Source organism: Polypterus senegalus, chromosome 12 (assembly GCF_016835505.1).
Source record: "Polypterus senegalus isolate Bchr_013 chromosome 12, ASM1683550v1, whole genome shotgun sequence".
NCBI classification, from domain to species: domain Eukaryota; kingdom Metazoa; phylum Chordata; class Cladistia; order Polypteriformes; family Polypteridae; genus Polypterus; species Polypterus senegalus.
The window spans coordinates 121,884,455-121,906,571 of NC_053165.1; positions in this window are offsets into that span (position 1 = coordinate 121,884,455).

Below are 22,117 nucleotides of genomic sequence, written 5' to 3' on the forward strand. Positions count from 1 at the left end.
AACTGTTCTTTATACAGCCTCCAGTTAATCCAAAATGCGGCTGCAAGAATTATTACAAGAACAAGAAAATATGAACACATAACTCCAGTTCTTAAATCCTTACACTGGCTCCCGGTTAAGTTTAGGGCAGATTTCAAAATCCTTCTTTTAACATATAAAGCATTAAATGGCCAAGGTCCAGTTTATTTGTCTGAACTTATCATGACTTACAAACCTGAGCGCACATTAAGATCTCAAGATGCCGGTCTGCTTATGATTCCAAGGATTAATAAAATAACAGTGGGAGGTCGAGCTTTTAGTTACAGGGCCCCTAAATTGTGGAATGGTCTTCCTGCTTCTATAAGAGACGCCCCCTCGGTCTCAGCCTTTAAATCTCGGCTGAAGACTCACTACTTCAGTTTAGCATATCCTGACTAGAGCTGCTGATTAACTGTACAGACTGCATCTCTGTTGTTAGTCATTAGATAGATAGATAGATAGATAGATAGATAGATAGATAGATAGATAGATAGATAGATAGATAGATAGATAGATAGATAGATAGATAGATAGATAGATACTTTATTAATCCCAAGGGGAAATTCACATAATCCAGCAGCAGTATACTGATACAAAGAAACAATATTAAATTAAACAGTAATAAAAATGAAAAAAAAATGAAAAAAATTAAAATAAAATTAATGTTAGCATTTACTCCCCCGGGTGGAATTGAAGAGTCGCATAGTGTGGGGGAGGAACGATCTCCTCAGTCTGTCAGTGGAGCAGGACAGTGACAAAAGTCTGTCACTGAAGCTACTCCTCTGTCTGGAGATGACACTGTTAAGTGGATGCAGTGGATTATTCATGATTGACAGGAGTTTGCTTAGTGCCCGTCGCTCTGCCACAGATGTTAAACTGTCCCGCTTTAATCCTACAATAGAGCCTGCCTTCTTAACAATTTTTTACAGGCGTGAGGCATCTTTCATCTTTATGCTGCCACCCCAGCACACCACCACGTAGAAGAGGGCACTCGCCACAACCATCTGGTAGAACATCTGCAGCATCTTACTGCAGATGTTGAAGGATGCCAACCTTCTCAGAAATTATAGCCTGCTCTGACCTTTCTTACATAGAGCATCAGTATTGGCAGTCCAGTCCAATTTGTCATCCAGCTGCACTCCCAGATATTTAAAGGTCTGCACCCTCTGCACACAGTCACCTCTGATGATCACAGGGTCCATGAGGGGCCTAGGCCTCCTAAAATCCACCACCAGCTCCTTGGTCTTGCTGGTGTTAAGGTGTAAGTGGTTTGAGTCGCACCATTTAACAAAGTCTTTGATTAACTTTCTGTACTCCTCCTCCTGCTCACACCTGATGCAGCCCACAATAGCAGTGTCATCAGTGAACTTTTGCACGTGGCAGGACTCCGAGTCATATTGGAAGTCTGATGTATATAGATTGAACAGGACCGACGAAAAGTACAGTCCCCTGCGGCGCCCCTGTATTGGTGAACACAATGTCAGACCTGCAGTTCCCAAGACGCACATATTGAGGTCTGTCTGTAAGATAGTCCACAATCCATGCCACCAGGTGTGAGTCTACTCCCATCTCAGTCAGCTTGTCTCTAAGGAGCAGAGGTTGGATGGTGTTGAAGGCGCTAGAGAAGTCCAAAAACATAATTCTTACAGCACCACTGCCTCTGTCCAGGTGGGAGAGGGATCGGTGTAGCATATAGATGATGGCATCCTCCGCTCCCACCTTCTCCTGGTATGCGAACTGCAGAGGGTGGAGGCGTGACAGACCTGTGGCCTCAGGTGGTGAAGCAGCAGCCGCTCCATGGTCTTCATCAGATGTGACGTCAGAGCAACAGGCGGAAGTCATTCAGCTCACTAGGACGTGATACCTTTGGGATAGGGGTGATACAAGATGTTTTCCAAGGCCTTGGGACTCTCCCCTGTTCCAGGCTCAGGTTGAAGATGCGCTGTAGAGGACTCCCCAGTTCTAACGCACATGCCTTCAGCAGTCGTGGCGATACACCATCTGGACCTGCTGCTTTGCTGGCACGAAGTCTTTTCAGCTCTCTGCTCACATGGGCTGCTGTAATTGTGGGTGGGGATGTCTCACCTATGCTGGTATCAGCAGAAGGATGGTTGGAGGATGCAGTACTCCGAGGTGAGAGTGGTTTACTGTGATCAAACCTATTAAAGAAGTTGTTCATTTGGTTTCCTTCATGCTGTTGTTCTGCAACTTATGCTCCAGCAATCTCCTGTACTGCTCTTTCGCCGCCCTGAGCTGGACTTGGAGTTCCTTCTGCACGCACTTGAGCTCATGCTGATCACCACCTTTAAAAGCCCTTTTCTTCTGGTTCAAAAGGCCCTTGATGTCACTTGTAACCCATGGCTTGTTGTTAGCATAGCAGCATACACGTAAAGGTAGAAGGATTAACACATTAAAAATAGCTTGACTTAATGCTAGAAGTATCAAAAATAAGGTAAGTGAGTTGGAGTTGTATGTAGCAGAGCATAATTATGATATTATAGCAATAACGGAAACCTGGCTAAATAACAAAGATGGGGATGAGTGTAACATAGAGGGATACACATTTTTTAGGAAGGATAGACAGAACAGAAAAGGAGGTGGGGTTGCTGTTTATGCCAAAAAAGGGTTTAAATGTAAATCATCTTCAGTTGGATGATGAGCCCCATCTTAATGAGGACATGTGGCTTCGCCTGGAAAATATTAGGGAAAAAGGTCTTATTTTAGGAGTGTGTTATAGACCACCCAATTCAGACAGTAATTTCAACACACATCTTTTTAGTAATATCAAAAAGGCAAGTTTACAGGGGGATATTATAGTCATGGGGGACTTTAATTATCCAAATATTAACTGGGATAACCTTGCAGATGGAGGAGCACAAGAGCAGGAGTTTTAGAAGTAATCAGCGACTGTTTTTTAACACAGTATGTTAAAGCACCAACAAGGGGTGAAGCCTGTCTGGATTTAGTATTCTGTAATAATCAGGATAGAATTGAGGGTGTAGAGGTGATTGAACCACTACGGTCAAGTGACCATAATGTAATACAATTCTCAGTATTTTGTAAGAGTACAGATGCAAAGACTAAAGTTGTTAAAATGAACTTTGGTATGGCTAATTTTGAGCAGATGCGACAAAGTCTAAGTAGGATAGACTGGGATAAGCTTTTAAATGTGGAGACAGTCGAGGAGCAGTGGAACAGGTTTAAAAATATTTTACATGTAATGCAGGACAGATACATACCTAAATTTGGAAGTAATATGAAACTAAAAAAAACTCCACGATGGATTAATAAAGATTTAGAAAAGAAGTTGCAAAGGAAAAAACTGCTGTATTAGGCATATAAGACTAATGTCTGCAAAGAGAACCGTAGCGCGTATGAGAAAATGAGGACAACCATTAAGAAAGATATCAGAGAGGCTAAAAGACAGTTGGAGAGGAATACAGCAGATAAGGCGAAAGAAGACCCCAAGAGATTCTTTCAGTATTTTAGTAGTAAAAGAACAGTTAAGGAGGAGGTCAAGTTCATCAGGAATAGTAAAGGGGAATCAAAAGATACAGACAGTGAAACAGTGGATGCCCTAAACTTACATTTTTCTAAGGTGTTTACAAGTGAGCAAGTGGATGACCTCCCAGAGGTAAACGCAACTACTAAGGAGGTACTGAGGGATTTGGAAATTGTAGAGGGAGAAGTGCTGCTCAGATTAAATAAAATGAAATCAAACAAATCACCAGGCCCAGATAATATTTATCCTCGTGTTCTTAAGGAGGCTAGTGAGTACATATATAAACCCTTGACACATATTTTTAGGAAGTCACTGTGCACTGGAGAGATTCCAAAGGACTGGAAAATGGCAAATATCATCCCATTATATAAAAAGGGTGACAGGGCAGATCCAAGCAACCAGGGCCGTTTGAAGGAATTTGGGGGCCCCAAGCAAAATGGACATGGAGGCCCCCACGACGCATACGCACGTACGCAAAGGAACCACAGCATAGCCATACAGTTTAAATTCACTCACACTTTATATAAATAAAAAAGGTTTACAGTGCAAATACTGCTGTTGCATATACTGTGCATAAATAAAAAAATGTTTAGAGTGCAAATACTGCTGTTGCATATAAAGTGCATAAAATTTGAACATTTTCAACAATTGAACATTTGCAAAAAACACCACTGTACCATAAAATCAAATATACATTAAAAAAGTGCACAATAACTAAATCCAACATACTTAAAAACACACACACACATACATACTCACATTAACATTTTTCAGTTCTCTCAAACATGTGCAAATTATCTAAAACTGCTGTTTGCGAGCCTTGTTTTCTGCAAAGGCAATCACAATGTCCTCCATGTCCAAAGACTGGCGAACATCCCGCTCAACTGACATAAGTGCCAGTCACTTTATAATAATAACAATCATTAATAGAAGGTAAATTGACAATTAATCTTTAGTCTTTAGCTATGCATTTACTGAATGAGCATTGTGCAGCTGTTCGTCCGACTGTACTGTATTTTATTTATTTATTTTATTTGCAAAATTGCACCATTTGTACAAGACAAGTAGAGCTATTTTATGTGTGTAATTTATCACTTACCACTGTCTTGTTTTTTCTTATCCTCCTCTTCCTTTCTCTTCTTTCTTTTTTGGCTTCCTTAAGCATAATTCCGCTTCATGACTGCCGAGGAAGTTTTGTATTTTGCCGGCAGCAGAGATCGCGTGGTTGGCTGGCTGCTGTCAGCGAGGGGGGCCCCCTTGAGGGGGATCCCGATAACAGTGTCATTGCACTTTACTGCATTCACTATCAATGGGGCGCTCACACAGTTTGTCGCTGCATTTTATTCTTAACCAGTCGTTGTCTTGGGGCCCCAGGCCAGCTCGGGGCCCCAAGCAATTGCTTGGTTTGCCTGCCTTGTCGCGACGGGCCTGCAAGCAACTATAGGCCAGTAAGCTTAACAAGCATCACAGGAAAATTAATGGAAGGAATTATTAAGGATAAGATTGAGCAACACATGACAAGGACAGGAGTTATTCTGAACAGTCAGCATGGGTTCAGAAGAGGGAGGTCGTGTTTTACTAAAATGTTGGAATTCTATGAGGAGGCAACAAAAGGATACGATCAAAGTGGAGCTTATCCTAGTATTTATCTGGACTTTCAGAAAGCATTTGATAAGGTGCCACATGAGAGGTTGGGCATCAAGTTAAAAGAAGTGGGAGTTCAGGGTGATGTTTTTAGATGGGTGCAGAATTGGCTCAAACACAGGAAGCAGAGGGTGATGGTGCGAGGAACCTCATCAGAACTGGCCGATGTTATGAGTGGTGTTCCACAGGGGTCAGTGCTAGGGCCGCTGCTATTTTTAATATATATAAATGATTTAGATAGGAATATAAGTAACAAGCTGGTTAAGTTTGCAGATGATACCAAGATAGGTGGATTAGCAGATAATTTGGAATCCGTTATATCATTACAGAAGGACTTGGATAGCATACAGGCTTGGGCAGATTTGTGGCAGATGAAATTTAATGTCAGTAAATGTAAAGTATTACACATAGGTAGTAAAAATATTAGGTTTGAATACACAATGGGCAGTCGGAAAATCGAGAGTACACCTTATGAGAAGGATTTAGGAGTCATAGTGGACTCCAAGCTATCAACTTCCCAACAGTGTTCAGAAGCCATTAAGAAGGCTAACAGAATGTTAGGTTATATAGCACAATCTGTGGAGTACAAGTCCAAGGAGGTTATGCTCAACCTTTATAATGCACTGGTGAGGCCTCATCTTGAGTACTGTGTGCAGGTTTGGTCTCCAGGCTACAAAAAGGACATAGCAGCACTAGAAAAGGTCAAGAGAAGAGCGACTAGGCTGATTCCAGGTCTACAGGGGTTGAATTATGAGGAAAGATTAAAAGAGCTGAGCCTTTACAGTTTAAGCAAAAGAAGATTAAGAGGTGACATGATTGAAGTGTTTAAAATTATGAAGGGAATTAGTACAGTGGTTGGAGACTTGTATTTTAAAATGAGCTCATCAAGAACACGGGGACACAGTTGGAAACTTGTTAAGGGTAAATTTCGCACAAACATTAGGAAGTTTTTCTTTACACAAAGAACAATAGACACTTGGAATAAGCTACCAAGTAGTGTGGTAGACAGTAAGACGTTAGGGACTTTCAAAACTCGACTTGATGTTTTCTTGGAGGAAACAAGTGAATAGGACTGGCGAGCTTTGTTGGGCTGAATGGCCTGTTCTCGTCTAGATTGCTCTAATGTTCTAATTCTAATGTTCTTACTACAATGGAACTACAATGTCCATACAGAAGTTGATGTAATCAGTTGTGCATTCAACAGCCTCTTCAATGTTCTCAGTATGTGACCCAAGCAATATATCCCAGTCTGTAGTTCCAAAGCAGTCTGTTAGAGCCTACTCTGCCATAGGGGACCACTTCCTGAATGAGCGTGTATTTGTAGGTACCGCCCTCACTCTTGGTTTGTATTGAGGCTGAAGCAGAACCAGGTTATGATCTGCTTTCCCAAGCGCAGGCAGAGGGGTGGCGCTGAATTCGTCTTTAACGTTTGCATACAGTAGGTCGATAGTCCTGTTTCCCCGAGTGTTACAATCCACATACTGGGAGAAGGCAGGTAATGTTTTGTCCAGCGTTACATGGTTAAAGTCTCCAGCGATTAGCACAAGTGCCTCAGGGTGCTGCGTTTGTAACTTAGCAACTGCGGAATGGATGATGTCACTCGCCATCTCCGCGTACGCTTGAGGGGGGATGTAAACAATAACAGCAATCACGTGTCCAAACTGTCTGGGCAAGTAATAGGGGCACAGACTTACGGCCAACAGTTCGATGTCCCTGCAGCAAGTGGAGATTTTAACGTTTACATGTCCTGAGTTGCACCACTTTGTATTGACATAGAGAGCGAGTCCTCCTCCTTTCTTCTTTCCACAGGTACTTGCGTCTCTGTCCGCTCTAACTGTGCTAAACCCGGGTAGCTCCACATTAGCATCTGGGATGGTAGACGTTAGCCACGTTTCACTAAAACACAGCAAGCTGCATTCTCTGTAGGTTCTGACATTTTTCACCAGCACAGCCAGTTCGTCGATCTTATTTGGTAGTGAGTTTACATTTCCCAGGATCACAGAAGGCACCGACAGTTTATAACGCTATTTTCTCTCAAGTTGTCTCGATTTAATCTTATCTTTTATCTTTGCGCCGGCTCGGCTGCCCCGATATCGTCTTCTTACCTCGTCAGGTTAATAAGGAACCACACCGGCATAAGCATTTCTTCTCAGTGCTTTAAGCTGACTACTTGAATAGGCGATTCTTGGAGTGTAAAAATCCATGTCAAATAGTAAAATAGTAAAAAGTGTCCAGGGAGCAATTCCACAAAAAGAAAGTGGTAGAAGTGATCAGTGAAATAGAGAAAAATAGAGATAAAAAGGTAAAAAGATAAAGTCATATACGGAGCTGCTGGAAAGGCTGCTACTCGGATGCGGCGCCGGAAATAAAAGCACTAAAACATAAGTAACATGATTGTTATAATTTGTTACTAATCCTCACCTATTCTGTTTCTGTTCTCGGTACTGAAATGTGGCAATTGGTGCCACGACCCACCTGCCAAGTTGTTTGCCTGCCTATGGTAAAGTCATCCCTGATGGAGGATCACAGGAATCATGGGAAAGAGGGGTCCTTTCATCGGATTGGCTGGCGAGCAATGTTTCAGCCGTGGAATGGCCAAATGGGGAGGCAGCTTGATGGATGAGGTCTCCAGGACTCTAAAAATATCCAAATCTTATTATGTGATATCATCTACAGTTAAATACTGCTCTGTGCCTCTAAAATTTGGATTATTATGCTGTATTAAGGATTTGTTCTGTTCTGTGTATTGTATTGTATTGAACCCCTTCTTTTGACACCCACTGCACGCCCAACCTACCTGGAAAGGGGTCTCTCTTTGAACTGCCTTTCCCAAGGTTTCTTCCATTTTTCCCTACAAGGTTTTTTTTGGGAGTTTTTCCTTGTCTTCTTAGAGAGTCAAGGCTGGGGGGCTGTCAAGAGGCAGGGCCTGTTAAAGCCCATTGCGGCACTTCCTGTGTGATTTTGGGCTATACAAAATTGTATTGTATATATATACATATCTACATATATACACACATATATATATACATATCCACATATATATATATATATATACACACATATATATACATATATATCATATATATAAACATACATACATACATATATATCTACATATATATATATACTGTATATAGCAAAATCCCTAGCTTGTACGAAGAACTGCTCTTAAATTTTTATTAAGAAGAAAAGAAAACCTTTTTTAACTGAGGGAAAATATACCAATAACTATCTGTTAAGGATCTCTTTGTATACCACGTTGTTAGTTCAGCACTCCGGTTGTAATATGACCAAACTGTGCACTGAGACTACTTTTGAGAATGCAACATATAGTTTTGTCCAGGAGGAAAGCAGTGTTGCCTCAGATCAATGGCAACCTTTTGGAGGGTGTGTCCCTGAGACTTATTAATTGTCATCGCGAAGCAGGGCCTTACTGGAAATTTGAGGCATTTCAATTGAAATGGGAGATCAGAGGGTATAACGGTGATGCAAGGAATACATTCAGAGTGTGGCGCTCTGCTGTTTTTTTGTGTAGCTGCCTTCACACAGCTTCTCCGCTGCTTTATAAACGAACACCATATAAGGCCATCGTTTCTCCTTGCTTCGCGGTTCTGTACTGTTTTATTGTTCGTTTATTACGATTCTTATACTTATTGTGTAGCTATTCGAGACACTTTACTGTTCAGGTACCCATTTCCTTTATTTAATCCACGGCTTGTACATTATTTTTTGTTCGTTTATTATGATTATAGATATTTATTGATTCCCTTCTTTAGCTGACTGCCTGCTCATATAAGACGCTCTGCTGGTTTTTTTGTGAAACAGCCTTTACACAGCTTCTCCCCTATTTTATAAACGAACGACATATAAAGCCATCACCTTGTCAATTGTGTAATGCGTTTTTTGAACAGGTTTGATGCATGGAAGTGATCACTCGTACTGCATTCAGTCAGTTCATGTGAGCTGCTCTCTTGTGTGATGTTGCGATGTCTACGGCTTTATTTAATGTTAGCTAAGACCCGGCACTTAAAAGTTTCTCGCTACAGCAATTTTAACTCCGTTACAAAGTGATCCAAAGTCTCGTTTATACCTCGTGTCTTCTCATTAAACTTGTATCTCACAAATAAAGTATTCTGCGTTTTTCTTCAGCGCTCTTTGGGAGCTCTTCCTTCTTTTCTACGTACTGCAGTCACAGTCAGTTCACGTGATTACGTGGGAGGCGTGATGATGTCACACGCACCTCCGCCCCCCACGGCCATCGAACTAACGTCCATTAAAGTATATGGAGAAAAATAGGTTCCAGTTATGACCATTACGCGTAGAATTTCGAAATGAAACCTGCCCAACTTTTGTAAGTAAGCTGTAAGGAATGAGCCTGCCAAATTACAGCCTTCTACCTACACGGGAAGTTGGAGAATTGGTGATAAGTGAGTGAGTGAGTGAGTGAGTCAGTCAGGGCTTTGCCTTTTATTAGTATATACAGTATATATATATATATATATATATATATATATATATATATATATATATATATATATATATATATATTGTGGTTCCCGGCCGGGACACCCAGGAGGAGGAGAGGAGGGCTTGTGCCTCCTCCAGACCGCGAGGGCGCGTCCGTCCTGGTTATATTGGGGACCATGGGTACAGGGCTTGGAATCCCAGCCCTGTAGGGACCCGTGGTCACCGCCAGGCGGCGCCCCGATGCCGGTTTACCCCGCGTGGTCTTTGGCCGGGGATGGAGCCTGGCCGGGACGCCTTGGAGGACCAGAGAAGGGCGTGTGTCTCCTCCAGACCGAGAAGGGGCGTCCGTCCTGGTTATGCAGGAGGCCTCGGGTAGGGGGCTTGGAAGCCCAGCCCTGTAGGGACCCGTGGCCACCGCCAGGCGGTGCCCCAGTGCCTATTTATCCCGGGAGCCCGGCACTTCCACCACACCAGGAAGTGCCTGGGGGAAGACGACAGGGGATACACGGACGGCTTCTGGGTGCGCAGCCGGCACTTCCGCCACACAGGGGTGTGGCCAAGACTAAGTGCCGGGAAGCAGCTGGAGCTCATCCGGGTTCCCATAAAAGGGGCCGCCTCCCTGCAGTCATTGGTGGAAGTCAGGACGCAGTAAGACGGAGCTGGAGAGAGGACAGGAGGCGGCCAGAGCAAAGGCACTGAGACTGTGGGCCCTGGACTTTTGGGGGATTCAGTGCGAAAAGCACTGGGGTGTGAGCGCACATTATATTGACTCTTGAATTGTATATAGTGTAAATAAATGGTGTGTGGGTGCAAAACATGTTGTCCGTCTGTCTGTGCCGGGGCCAGCGTTCACAATATATATATATATATACTGAGTATAAATGTATATTGTGGTACCTTACATATCTGAATAATCTTTATGGCACAATAACAATTCAATACATATATGGTCACTACTCTATTTGGATTTAATAATCGTCATGTGGGAAAAGGCTGACTCGCAAAAATAAGTAGAGCTGAATAATGCAGTCAAGGAGCTTTTGAATTCAGCCGAGTGAAAAATGACGGCTGTCCGATTAACTGTGATTTTAGTTCCCTCTCCTTTCTCTTTCTCAGATCTCTTTTTGGAAGGACGTCAGTTTCGTAGTTTTTATGAACAGTTCGAAAGTACCTTTCCACATTTTCCTTCTTTGGAATAGCAATGATAGATTGACAGATCAGACAAACACATTTTGATTGTGACATTGTGAGAAAAAATTCCTCTTCCAATTCCACATCTAGCCCATACCCTCCCCGAACAATTTTTTTTTTAAATCCCTTCTTTAGTCAATATAAATTGGAAGGCAAACTAGATCACAGCCAGAGTTTTGCAGTAGCTCACACATTTGATCGTTTGTGTGGGATGACCATTGTGTTAGAACAGAAGAGATCTCAGACTGGCTGCCCTGTATGTCAATCAAGCGGTAAATGCCATAAGGAGGATATATGATAGACTAAAGTTTAAAATGTATTTTTTTTTAATGCGACGCGATCTACCTGCACTACCTTTGCGATCTACCGGTCGATCGTGATGGACACATTGGGCACCCCTGCTTTAACATTTAGTATCTCTGAGTAACATAAGGACACCCTTGACTACTAGCATGATTCCAGTGACCCTGAAATTTAGTTGTTAAGATGAATGGAGGCCAGAGTCGAGAAAGAGGGATAAAGGAGACAAAGAAGAGTCCTTCATTGTTACTTGAGTGTTAGGCAATCCCCCCTAACAGTTAGTCAGAGTTTCAGGCTTACATGACGAATTTTCAGCAGAATATGAGGTTCTCTTGTTGTGGGCTAGCATTTTATGATTTCATGTTCTCTTTGTGAATGTAGTGTTTAAAAATACCTGTTTTGCTAAAGTTGAATTCCTTGGCCTATTACAGTTGGGAAGGGACACCAAGACATCTGTTCTCCCTGATAAACCATATTGTTCCCAACTCCACTGCATGTGTCTGCTGCTACAGTTTATCAGATCAAGATATCAGCTGCTTCTCTGTTGTTTAGAGGGGCTGCAATTCAGTATTTCGTTTGGGATATGAAGATATAGATAAAAATACTTACTGAAAAAAAAACAATTAAGCAAACATATGGAAGTTTTTTTTTATAATTCATCTCCAAGACTGAAGGTTGGTGGAAGTGGCCCTATCATTCAGTACTGCTCTCTTAATTAGGCTACAATAGCCCATTTACACCCACTTTCTCTTGTGTTCAGAGCTCAATGGCTCCATTTCTGCCCACATGGTCCTCAGAATGTAACAGTACCGTGAATGGATACGGAAGCAGTGGGCTCAAACAGCCATATTGAGAAAGTTATTTCAGGAAAGGAAGGCACAGGTCTTCCTGTTGTTTTTCAGTAAAATTCTGCAGACTGTTGAGGCCTGGTTCAATTTTTTAAAACTGTCAGCTTTCTGGGTTTCAGATAAACATTAAAATTATTAAAAGAAAAACAATTTACATTTTCACTAACAAAAATGTTACATTTGGTTATTTGGAACAAAATTTACATGCAATATATTTGGGTATCTTTTATGTATATTTTTATTCTTTAAACAACTTGAAATGCAATATGCTTTTTTTTCAATCAATCACTTTGTTTAAAACAGGGTATTAGTAATTAGATTTAAACATTATGTTTTTGCACCACTGAGTTTTCTCAGATCTCTTTTGCTTAGCAGCTTTTATCAGGATGGCAGCAATGATAGCCACTGTAATGAAGAGGTCAGAGAGGACATCAGGGGGTTGGTCACCAGAGTGAAAGCCCTATTTAGTAACTGGAAAAAAAAAAAAAAAATGGATGGACTGCCAGTTTCCAATAAACTTGGCTTTTTGTTGCCTTTTAGGTTGATCTGCTACGATGGCATCAGAGTCCAAAATAAACTGCAACTTATTTTGGTACTTTTGTTTATATATAGGCTGGGGAGGAAGGGCAGATATTCCATTGTTCACTAGGGTGAGTGACACAAGTAAATCAAGCGATGAAACAGCACGGAGAGATGGGCTCCTCTTGTAGTTTAGCATTTGTTGTTAGACTGTATATTAAAATCAAACAACAACAACAACATTTATTTATATAGCACATTTTCATACAAAAAAATGTAGCTCAAAGTGCTTTACAAAATGAAGAATAGAAAAATAGAAGACACAATAAAAAATAAACATAAGTCAACATTAATTAACATAGAATAAGTAAGGTCCGATGGCCAGGGTGGACAGAAAAAACAAAAAAACCTCCAAAGGCTGGAGAAAAAAAATAAAATCTGTAGGGATTCCAGACCAAGAGACCGCCCAGTCCCCTCTGGGCAATCTACCTAACATAAATCAAACAGTCTTCTTTGTATTTAAGGTTTTCATGGAAGGACTTGATGATGCTGGTCACGTAGACTTCTGGCTTTCAGTCCATCAATGTTGGTGCATCATGATGCTTTGAGTAGGTGGTGGTGGCGCAGGCCACCACCACAAAGAAACTGGAAAAAGAAACAGAAGAGAGAGTAGGGGTCAGTACGGATTTTGGAGCTACTATGAATAGTTATTATGATGAAATGAACATACAGAGTATCAGTATTAAGTTAAAGTGAAGTTATAAAAAGGCCATGTTAAAGTAATGTGTTTTCAGCAGTTTTTTAAAGTGCTCTACTGTATTTGCCTGGCAAATTCCTATTGACAGGCTATTCCAGATTTTAGGTGCATAACAGCAGAAGGCCGCCTCACCACTTCTTTTAAGTTTAGCTTTTGGAATTATAAGGAGACACTCATTTGAAGATCTAAGGTTACGATTTGGAATATAACGTGTCAGGCATTCCGATATATAAGATGGAGCGAGATTATTTAAGGCTTTATAAACCATAAGCAGTATTTTAAAGTCAATCCTGAATGACACAGGCAACCAGTGTAGTGACATCAAAACTGGAGAAATGTGTTCGGATTTTCTTTTCCTAGTTAGGATTCTAGCAGCTGCATTCTGCACTCGTTGCAAGTGATTAATATCTTTTTTGGGTAGTCCTGAGAGGAGTGCGTTACAGTAATCTAGTCTACTGTAAACAAAAGCGTGAATCAATTTTTCAGCACCTTTCAATGATATAAGAGGTCTAACTTTTGCTATGTTTCTTAAGTGAAAAAATGCTGTCCTAGTGGTCTGATGAATATGCGATTTAAAATTTAGATTACAGTCAACAGTTACCCCTAAGTTTTTTACTTCCGTCTTAACTTTTAATCCTAATGAATCAAGTTTATTTCTGACAACCTAATTGAATCCATTATTGCCAATTACTAAAATTTCAGTTTTCTCTTTATTTAGTTTGAGAAAATTACTATTTATCCATTCAGAAATACCAGTAAGACATTGTGTTAGTGAATCGAGAGAGTCAGAGTCATCAGGTGCTATTGATAAGTACAGCTGTGTGTCATCAGCATAGCTGTGGTAACTCACGTTGTAACCTGAGATAATCTGACCAAACGGAAGCATATAGTGTAGATTGAGAAAAGCAGCGGACCCAGGATAGAGCCTTGTGGAACACCATATAGAATATCATGTGTCTTTGAGTTGTGATTACCACAACTAACAAAGAATTTTCTACCTGCCAGGTAGGATTCAAACCAATTTAAGACACTGCCAGAGAGGTCCACCCATTGACTAAGGCGATTTCTAAGAATATTGTGATCAATGGTGTCAAATGCGGGTTCAAAGGGGTTGGGGCTCTCATGGATTTTCATGCTCCTTGTTAGATTAATATTCATCTGAAGAATGAGGGTGGGGCAGCCTTTTTCTTTTGTTATTTTTCAGTTATTAAATAAAATGCATCACCTGAAATAAGGACGATCACCCTACACTCCACTGGGGTAAAACAGCATACAAGTGGTTAGCGACTGTGTGTTCACCATCCATGTTACCTATCCAAAGCTAAGAAGCTGACTGTGATGATGCAGGTTCTGCTTCACGCTCCCACTTCTATTTTGGGAGCCCTTGTACCCAACACAGTCAGTAATGTAACTGGATGAGCTGGGCAATGAGGACACTAACAAAACAAGGGGAAAGGTACAAAGTGCTTTTTATTACAAAAAAAAAGTCAAAGTATTGAAATAAATAATCCATTAAAAAAAATAAAGTCCAGACGTTTAAAACAAGGCTAAAACAAGACTAAAATCTTATAGCAGACATTGGGATCACACCAGCCAAGCACAGTTCCTTCCCAGCGTCTCCAGCTCACCCAAGGCATGCTCAGTGGGAGAGACTTCAGCTACCGCGATCCTCACAATACCGACCTCCGTCTTGGCTGCCTCTGTCGGCATCTGCCAGACCACTCTGGGTAGGTTGTCCTCCTGTCTTCCTTCTCACACTCGTAGTTGTCCATCAGATCCCTAGCGCAGACTCCTCCATGATTGTACACAGTCTCCCAATTCAGTAGCCATGATCTGTCCCTTGAGCACCAATTCTTCACTCCATCCGGGACCCTAGACTGCGCTGACCTCTCTCGTTCATGCTGGCTGGCTGGTCATCTTCCTTTCGAACCCAATGCAGCTCTCGCTTTTCCATTTCCTCTTTCCTTTCTGTTCCCGTCTTCTTTGTACCAGACAGTTTTTATACAGCTCCGTGGGTGCAGCGCCGCAATCATACATCACAGGAAGCTGATTGAGCAACTGAGAACAATCCCACCCTCACATCCAGATGAAACAATGCCCCAGTTACTCCATCAACTCACCACGGCTGCACGATCGCGCCCACAAAGACTGACATGGTAAATGGATTATTTAAAAGCCATCAATCTTTCGTAGCTGCGGACCTGGTACACCACACACTGCTCCCGACGTTTGTGTTTGTGTTGTTGTTTGTGTTTGTGTGTGTGTCTGTTTGTGTTTGTGTGTGTGTTTGTGTTTGTGTGTGTGTGTGTGAGTGTGAGGCAGAAACTTAGCAGTCATTTTATCCATTTCCCTATACCTGAAACTTCAGACACTTCTATCTATCTATCTATCTATCTATCTATCTATCTATCTATCTATCTATCTATCTATCTATCTATCTATCTATCTATCTATCTATCTATCTATCTATCTATCTATCTATCTATCTATCTATCTATCTATCTATCTATCATTTGGGGTTTATTCCAAGCAACTTATGTATCACACGTGAATGAAAACAAATCCATCCCAGCCAATGACATGTTCATTATATAAACATTATTCTTTTAATGAATTGATGCTCCATATCCCCACAGACAGTTTATTTTGCCATGGTCTACTCCTTTCATATTTTCTCGTAGATACCTTTCACCAAACCTGTATCACACCTCACCCCTTCTATTGACTGTGCCTGTATGAAGCTCAAATTGCTACTCCATTGAACTTGATGGAACTAAGGCTAACTGAGCTGCATTGTTCAGTGTACAGCCCCCTCCAAGCCTGTCTCCAGGGTGTATGCCTCCTCTCCTTGGTGAGTTTTCTCTGGTTTTTATGTGAACCATCATGCAAGTCTAATTTCTTGAATTACTAGTTAGCACCTTTGAACCAGTTTACCAAGAGTAGCTCTGTCTTGACAACACAGCTGTGAAGGAGCTATAAGGCATGATGTCCCATCTACCACAAAAAGCTTCCAGATTTTGAGGAGTAAAGGAAGATGTCTATTTCTTCCCTTTTTGTTTTAATTTTTTGGGAAAACATGCTTCCCGTTTGCAATAAAGCAAATTTGAATTTAAGTTATTTTCATGGTGAGACTGATTCTTCAGCTAACAGGCACCTCATTCACCTTTAATGAAAAAAAAAGACATGAAAGATTTATTGTTGGAGAAAGAAAAACCTGGTCACCCTCATCAAAATATATTATCGCAACGATGAAGAGCAGGCCTGTAAAGCAGCCTACATGAGAATCCAGACAACAAGATGTACAGTAAATGTAAAAAACTAGACCTGCTACAAGGCTGCCTCAGTGACTTTCCAATGACAGGAAGATGTGCTCCTGAAAATCTTCATCCCGGAGTTTGAGATCTAAACTAAGGAAGAGAAACTCAATTTAAACACTTCCTCAGGATCATCTGTCAATGCAGTCTGACAGTATTGGCACAGAGCAGGCCTGGGAGGGCACTGTAGCTCTTGGTTTATACATTGCAAGCCATTTTTTTACTAACTGTAAATTCCAGCTATTATTTAATCCATTTGTTGGACAGGTATTGCAGTCTCTTCATTTAATTAGTCAATGTAGAAATTGTTGGCATTGTGCATGTTTAATTGCTACAAATCAAACAGGAAGTGTGGTATAGTAGTTAAAGCGTTGACTTAGGTAACAGAGCTTGGGGTTTTTTCTTACAATTGATGCTGAGCAAGTCTTAAAACCTCTAAATGTTTACACTGTATAGTCCATAATGATGTACTTACAGTAGTTAAGGACCGCATCAGTGTGCATTTGTAAAAAGCTTCCTTGCTGCCATCACCTCAGAGGCCATAAATGTTTAGAAATGTTTGTGGTGTCATACATCAGTACTATAATTCCTGGTTCTGCTCTTCCCACACTTGAGTCCATATATACTAAGTGCCGCAGACATGGGACTGATGCAGTTCTTTGTGATCCTACTCACTCTGGACACACTGTCTTCCAAACTGAGTTCAGGTGAGAGGTATGCCAGTTTCAACACTAGCACGTCTCAGTTTAAGAGTAGTTTTTACCTCTTTGCAGTCCATCTTCTCAATAATGTGAGTCACAGTTTGAATAAGTAAACTGTACACTAAACACACACTAAACATCTGTTAACATTCAACCTAATCATGTAAGTGTTCTGTCTTGCACTTGTCTTGTCATGTATTGTACAGTATATAGGTGACCTGTCCTATATTTCATGTACTGGACTGGATAGATCCAGTAAGATTTCCTACAGACATTATTACAAAAGGCAAATAAATAATCTTGAGTCTTGAATCTTGAATAAGGTAAAGGGTATTCCCTCTTTAAAATTACCAAATACAGCCTTTACTTTCTTTTCTATTTTTGCAGGACTAGCCTTTATCTCTTTCTTCCTTGTAACATAATTAGCATGGAAAACACCTTGAAACTGAGGTTTCTATAAAAGGTTACTACATAAAATAATAATGGTTTGCCCACATTTTATACATAAAATAAGACTGATTCTTGTGCACATGGTAAGATGTTGTTTTCTCATTTTCTTGCAAAATGTTTTTTTAAGATATGCACATGTAAGTCTCTCTATATAATGATTTGTCATTTATACCTGCATTAACAATTCAATAATTTGAAGGTGAAAAAAAATGTTTATAAATATCTAATCATCCATCACTTTTCTAGATGTGCCAATTCCATTACACAGTTATTCTGAGGTGTTTTTTTTTGTCCAATTTGGATTCTTTTATTTATGTTACTTGTGTTAACTGTTTACATTATTCTGTGTTTCTTAGTTTTTTGTATTTATATGTGTTGTCATGTGCGAGTAGGAGGCAGTTAAAGGGTCTGAGTAAGTGTAATAAAACATCTGACCAGGGGGTGGCGGAGTGCGCTGATTTTCTTTCTCAGTTCCCTACAGACCTTTCCCAGGAAATCCTGCAAGGTTCCAGTGCCTCAGAAGACATCACTTCCAAAGCAGGCCCCTTTGCTGAGACCACTTCCGAAGCAAGCCCGTTTGCTGACGTCACTTCCATGGCCAGCCCCCTTGCTGATGTCACTTCTGGTTCCAGCCATTCTGATGAAATCATTTTCTCTCCAGACCTTTAAAGCCTCCATCTTGGGCTACTATAGTCAGTTCCGTTGTGGACTCTGTTATATGCACATTGTGCTTCAAAAACATAACCTTTTGCAGCTGGGAGAAACAATATAAGGGGTGGCTGCCCCAAACCTTTATGATGTCTTTGATGTATTAGTGTCACAGTGTCTATGTTTCTTCCATTATGTTTCTATGTCTTGAGGATGGTTCCCCAAGAGTTGGGTGGCTGTCCTCAGCCCTAAAAAAGTTAAGCAAACAATTAGTCCCTTGTGGTTCTTTGAATACACTTTGTGGTGTGGTGAATTCTAGTGATTATTATTATTGTGCTTATTTTTTGTGGATTTACTGGATTTTGAACACTATCTCTATGTTTTGACCTCACTTCTGGATTTGGGTATTGGGGCATTCTTTGCCTCTGACTGTCTCTGCCCTTTCAGGTAACTAATTTTGCCTTTTGTGAAAATACATTTTTTTAATTATAAAGATTCTACATTTTTCATTTCTAGTTTGGGTGTGACAGTTTTCCACCTCCATCTGGAATTTGGAATCATTTTTGAGACTTTGTGCTTAGGAACTCTTGTTCACAACAGGCGTAGACCAGAGATACTCCACTCCAGTTCTGGAGGTCCTCAGTGGCTGCTGGGTTCAATTTTTATTTTTTTTTTTATTTATTTTTTTTTCCTTTTTATTAACATTATTACAATCCATACAAAGCGATCAAGTTTTTACAAAAGAAAAATTAAGTTAAGAACAGGTCGATCCCCACCCCTATAGTCTTAACTGAAAGTGAGACAGCTTCAGCCTTAATTTCCTATTTCCCCTAGAGTTGTTGCCATGCAGCTTATTATTACGTTGGTAGTTATAATTATAAAGATTAAGAGGATAGATTAGGTATAGATCAAGCCTGCTCTCTTTCTCTCCCCCCTTAACCCCCACCCTCCCTTTTTGCCTCCCCAAGTGAGGCTAAAGCCCACTTCACACAGTCCCAGTCCTCTGACATACCCAGAGACAGAGCAAGTCCAAAGCAAAACAAGCCCCCATGCAGCGGCGTTTTAGGTTTAAAAGATAGAGATATCTATTACCAATATAGTCTAAAAAAAAAAAAAAAAAGAATTTTGCACTTAAAAATATATATAGTCTTCAGCAATTTTAGTGCATTAAGATGATACACCCAGATAATTAACCCGGGGGATGGTGTTAAAAATGTGTCCAGAATAAGCATAACAAGTCTTAATGCAGTAATAGCAATCACAATAAACCAAGGGTATGATATTGAACAGTCTCATTTAGGGTAGAGATGAAATAATTAGCTAAAAAAAAAAAAAAAGTAATTAAGCACAATAAAACATAAACAGATAGCGCCCTAGTAACACTAAGTAATAATGAGAATATTTGCTGATAAAAACCCGTATTTTAAACAAATAGATCAGACAGTAGATTATTAATCCTTGCTTTATCATTAACCGCCATGACTCACTATTATGTATCAGAATAGTCCCGGGATCAGCTTTCTTAATTCCTTTTCTGCTTCTTCCTTGCTAGCGAAGACATAGAATTGACCCTGCCATTGCACCTTCAGTTTTGCCAGATACAAGAGGCTGTATTTGATGCTGGCTTGCCGTAACCGCTGTTTAATGTTGTAGAAGGCTACGCGTTTAGTAGCTGTTGTTGGAGAGAAGTCAGGGAAGATAAGAATGTGGTTATTTTCATATATAATATCTTCCTTGTTTCTGAGGAGTGCCATCACCTCTATCTTAAATTATAATCTTTCAAAACGAATTATAAAAGATCTGGGTCTGGGTCTAACGGTGTTTGATCCGCGTACGCGGTAAGCCGCTGCTATCTCAGATTCTGCTTTAAAGTCCTCCCCGATTATTTTAGAAAAAAGTTCAGCTGCGAATTTCACAGGGTTTGAACTTTCTCGATTCTCAGGCAGACCTTCAATTCTGACATTATACCTTCTGCTTCCATCTTCCAAAGCAGCCAGTCTGTCTCCGACTTTTTGCATCCGGAGCTGACATTTACTGCTTTTTCTTCGGCACTGGCAGCTAAATTTTCGGCTATTTCAATCCGAGTCGTTAATGTCTCCTTGAGATCCTCCAATTGATCAGCACCTGTCGCAGCTCAAGTTGCATCGCCTGTTGGAATTCCTGTCGCAGCCATTCGTTTGCTTGTTTCAACTCCTGTCTCACCTCCTGTCTTATTTTTTCATTTGCCTTTACCCTTGCTTTCTCATTAGGCTTCTCGCTTTTCTTTATTTCTTGCATGAGCTCAGCGATGCATCCCCTGCAGTTTAGACATTTCAATTGTGCTTTCTTGCTGATGAAACAGCAGACTCTACTGTAGCCAGTGTCCCCGCTGCTCCCAGCTCGCATGGAGTAATTGAAGCCCCTGACTTCAAGGTCTCTTCCAGTTTCAGGTGATCTTCTCCAATTGGCGAGCTATCGAGATCTGCACTCACGATCGTACCTCCGCTCGCCTTTTCGCTCTCAGCCGGCGACAATGTAGCAGACCGTGGTCCAGAGGAGTCTGTACTTTCGTCCATCTGATCCAGGTCTGTCTCTGAAAGGCCGTATCTTGAACTAGGGCTTGCTGATCTTAGCTTGGGTATAGCTTTAGTTTTCGATTCTTTCTTGTTGGCCATGTTTATATGTGCTTACATATACTGTAACAGTCCCTCTCGGGTTAAATAAATAAAGGATATCTCAGGCAGCAAATAATATGAAAAATAACACCGCTGCTAGTGGAGCTCCACTTCAGACGTCCATCTCTCGCATCGGACGAGACCAAATCTAACTTTTTATTTTTTTTTATTTTTTTATTTTAAATTTTTAATTTTACCCGATATTTTTACTACTAAAGCAATATGTTTTTCTTATTTAATTTCGTTAACTAGTATGTTATGACTCAGAACCCTTAATTGCCTATTCTAATTTTAAACAGCTATGTTCATTTTTTTAAAACATTTTATTAATTTTATTAAAATCAAATAACATTCTATACAAGAAAATCACGTTTAACAAAACTAGGTTTGAAACAAATCAACCCCTTCCCATGAGAAAGAGCGCTAGGCCAGCAGTGTAAAACTTTAATAATAGTAAAAATATGCAAATAAATAAATGAATAAAAAAGAGGGGAGAGAATCCACCTCTTCAATATAAATGCTTATTCTAAAATGTTATTGATTAGATCCTGCCAAGTTTTGAAAATGTTTTATACAGATCCTTTAAGTGAGAATTAGATTTTTATCCAATGTTAGGTAATATGTAACATCAGTTACCCACTGACTTAAAAAAGGTGACTGAGCATTCTTCCATTTGAGCAAGATAAGTCAACGTGCCAATAGTGAAGTAAAAACAACTATAGTTTGTTTGTCCTTCTCCAGTTTAAATACACCAAACACAGCTGTAAGTGGAATAGGAGAGATTGTGACACCTAGGCATTCTGAAAGGCATTTAAACATTTTGGTCCAAAATGATGTTAATTTGGTGCAGGCCCAAAACATATGGCCCAATGAGGCTGGAACTTGATTGCAATGTTCACAGGTTGGACCTTGCCCTGGAAACATTTTGGACAATTTTAAACGAGACAGATGCGCACAATATATAATTTTAAGTTGAATAATTGTATGCTTTGCTTTGCGCATATGGAGTGCGAATGAAAATGTGCATTTCTACCTTCCACTTCTTTTCTGAGATGTTGAGTGAGAGATTCTTTTTCCACTTTACACTGGGATCTTTGAAAGGGA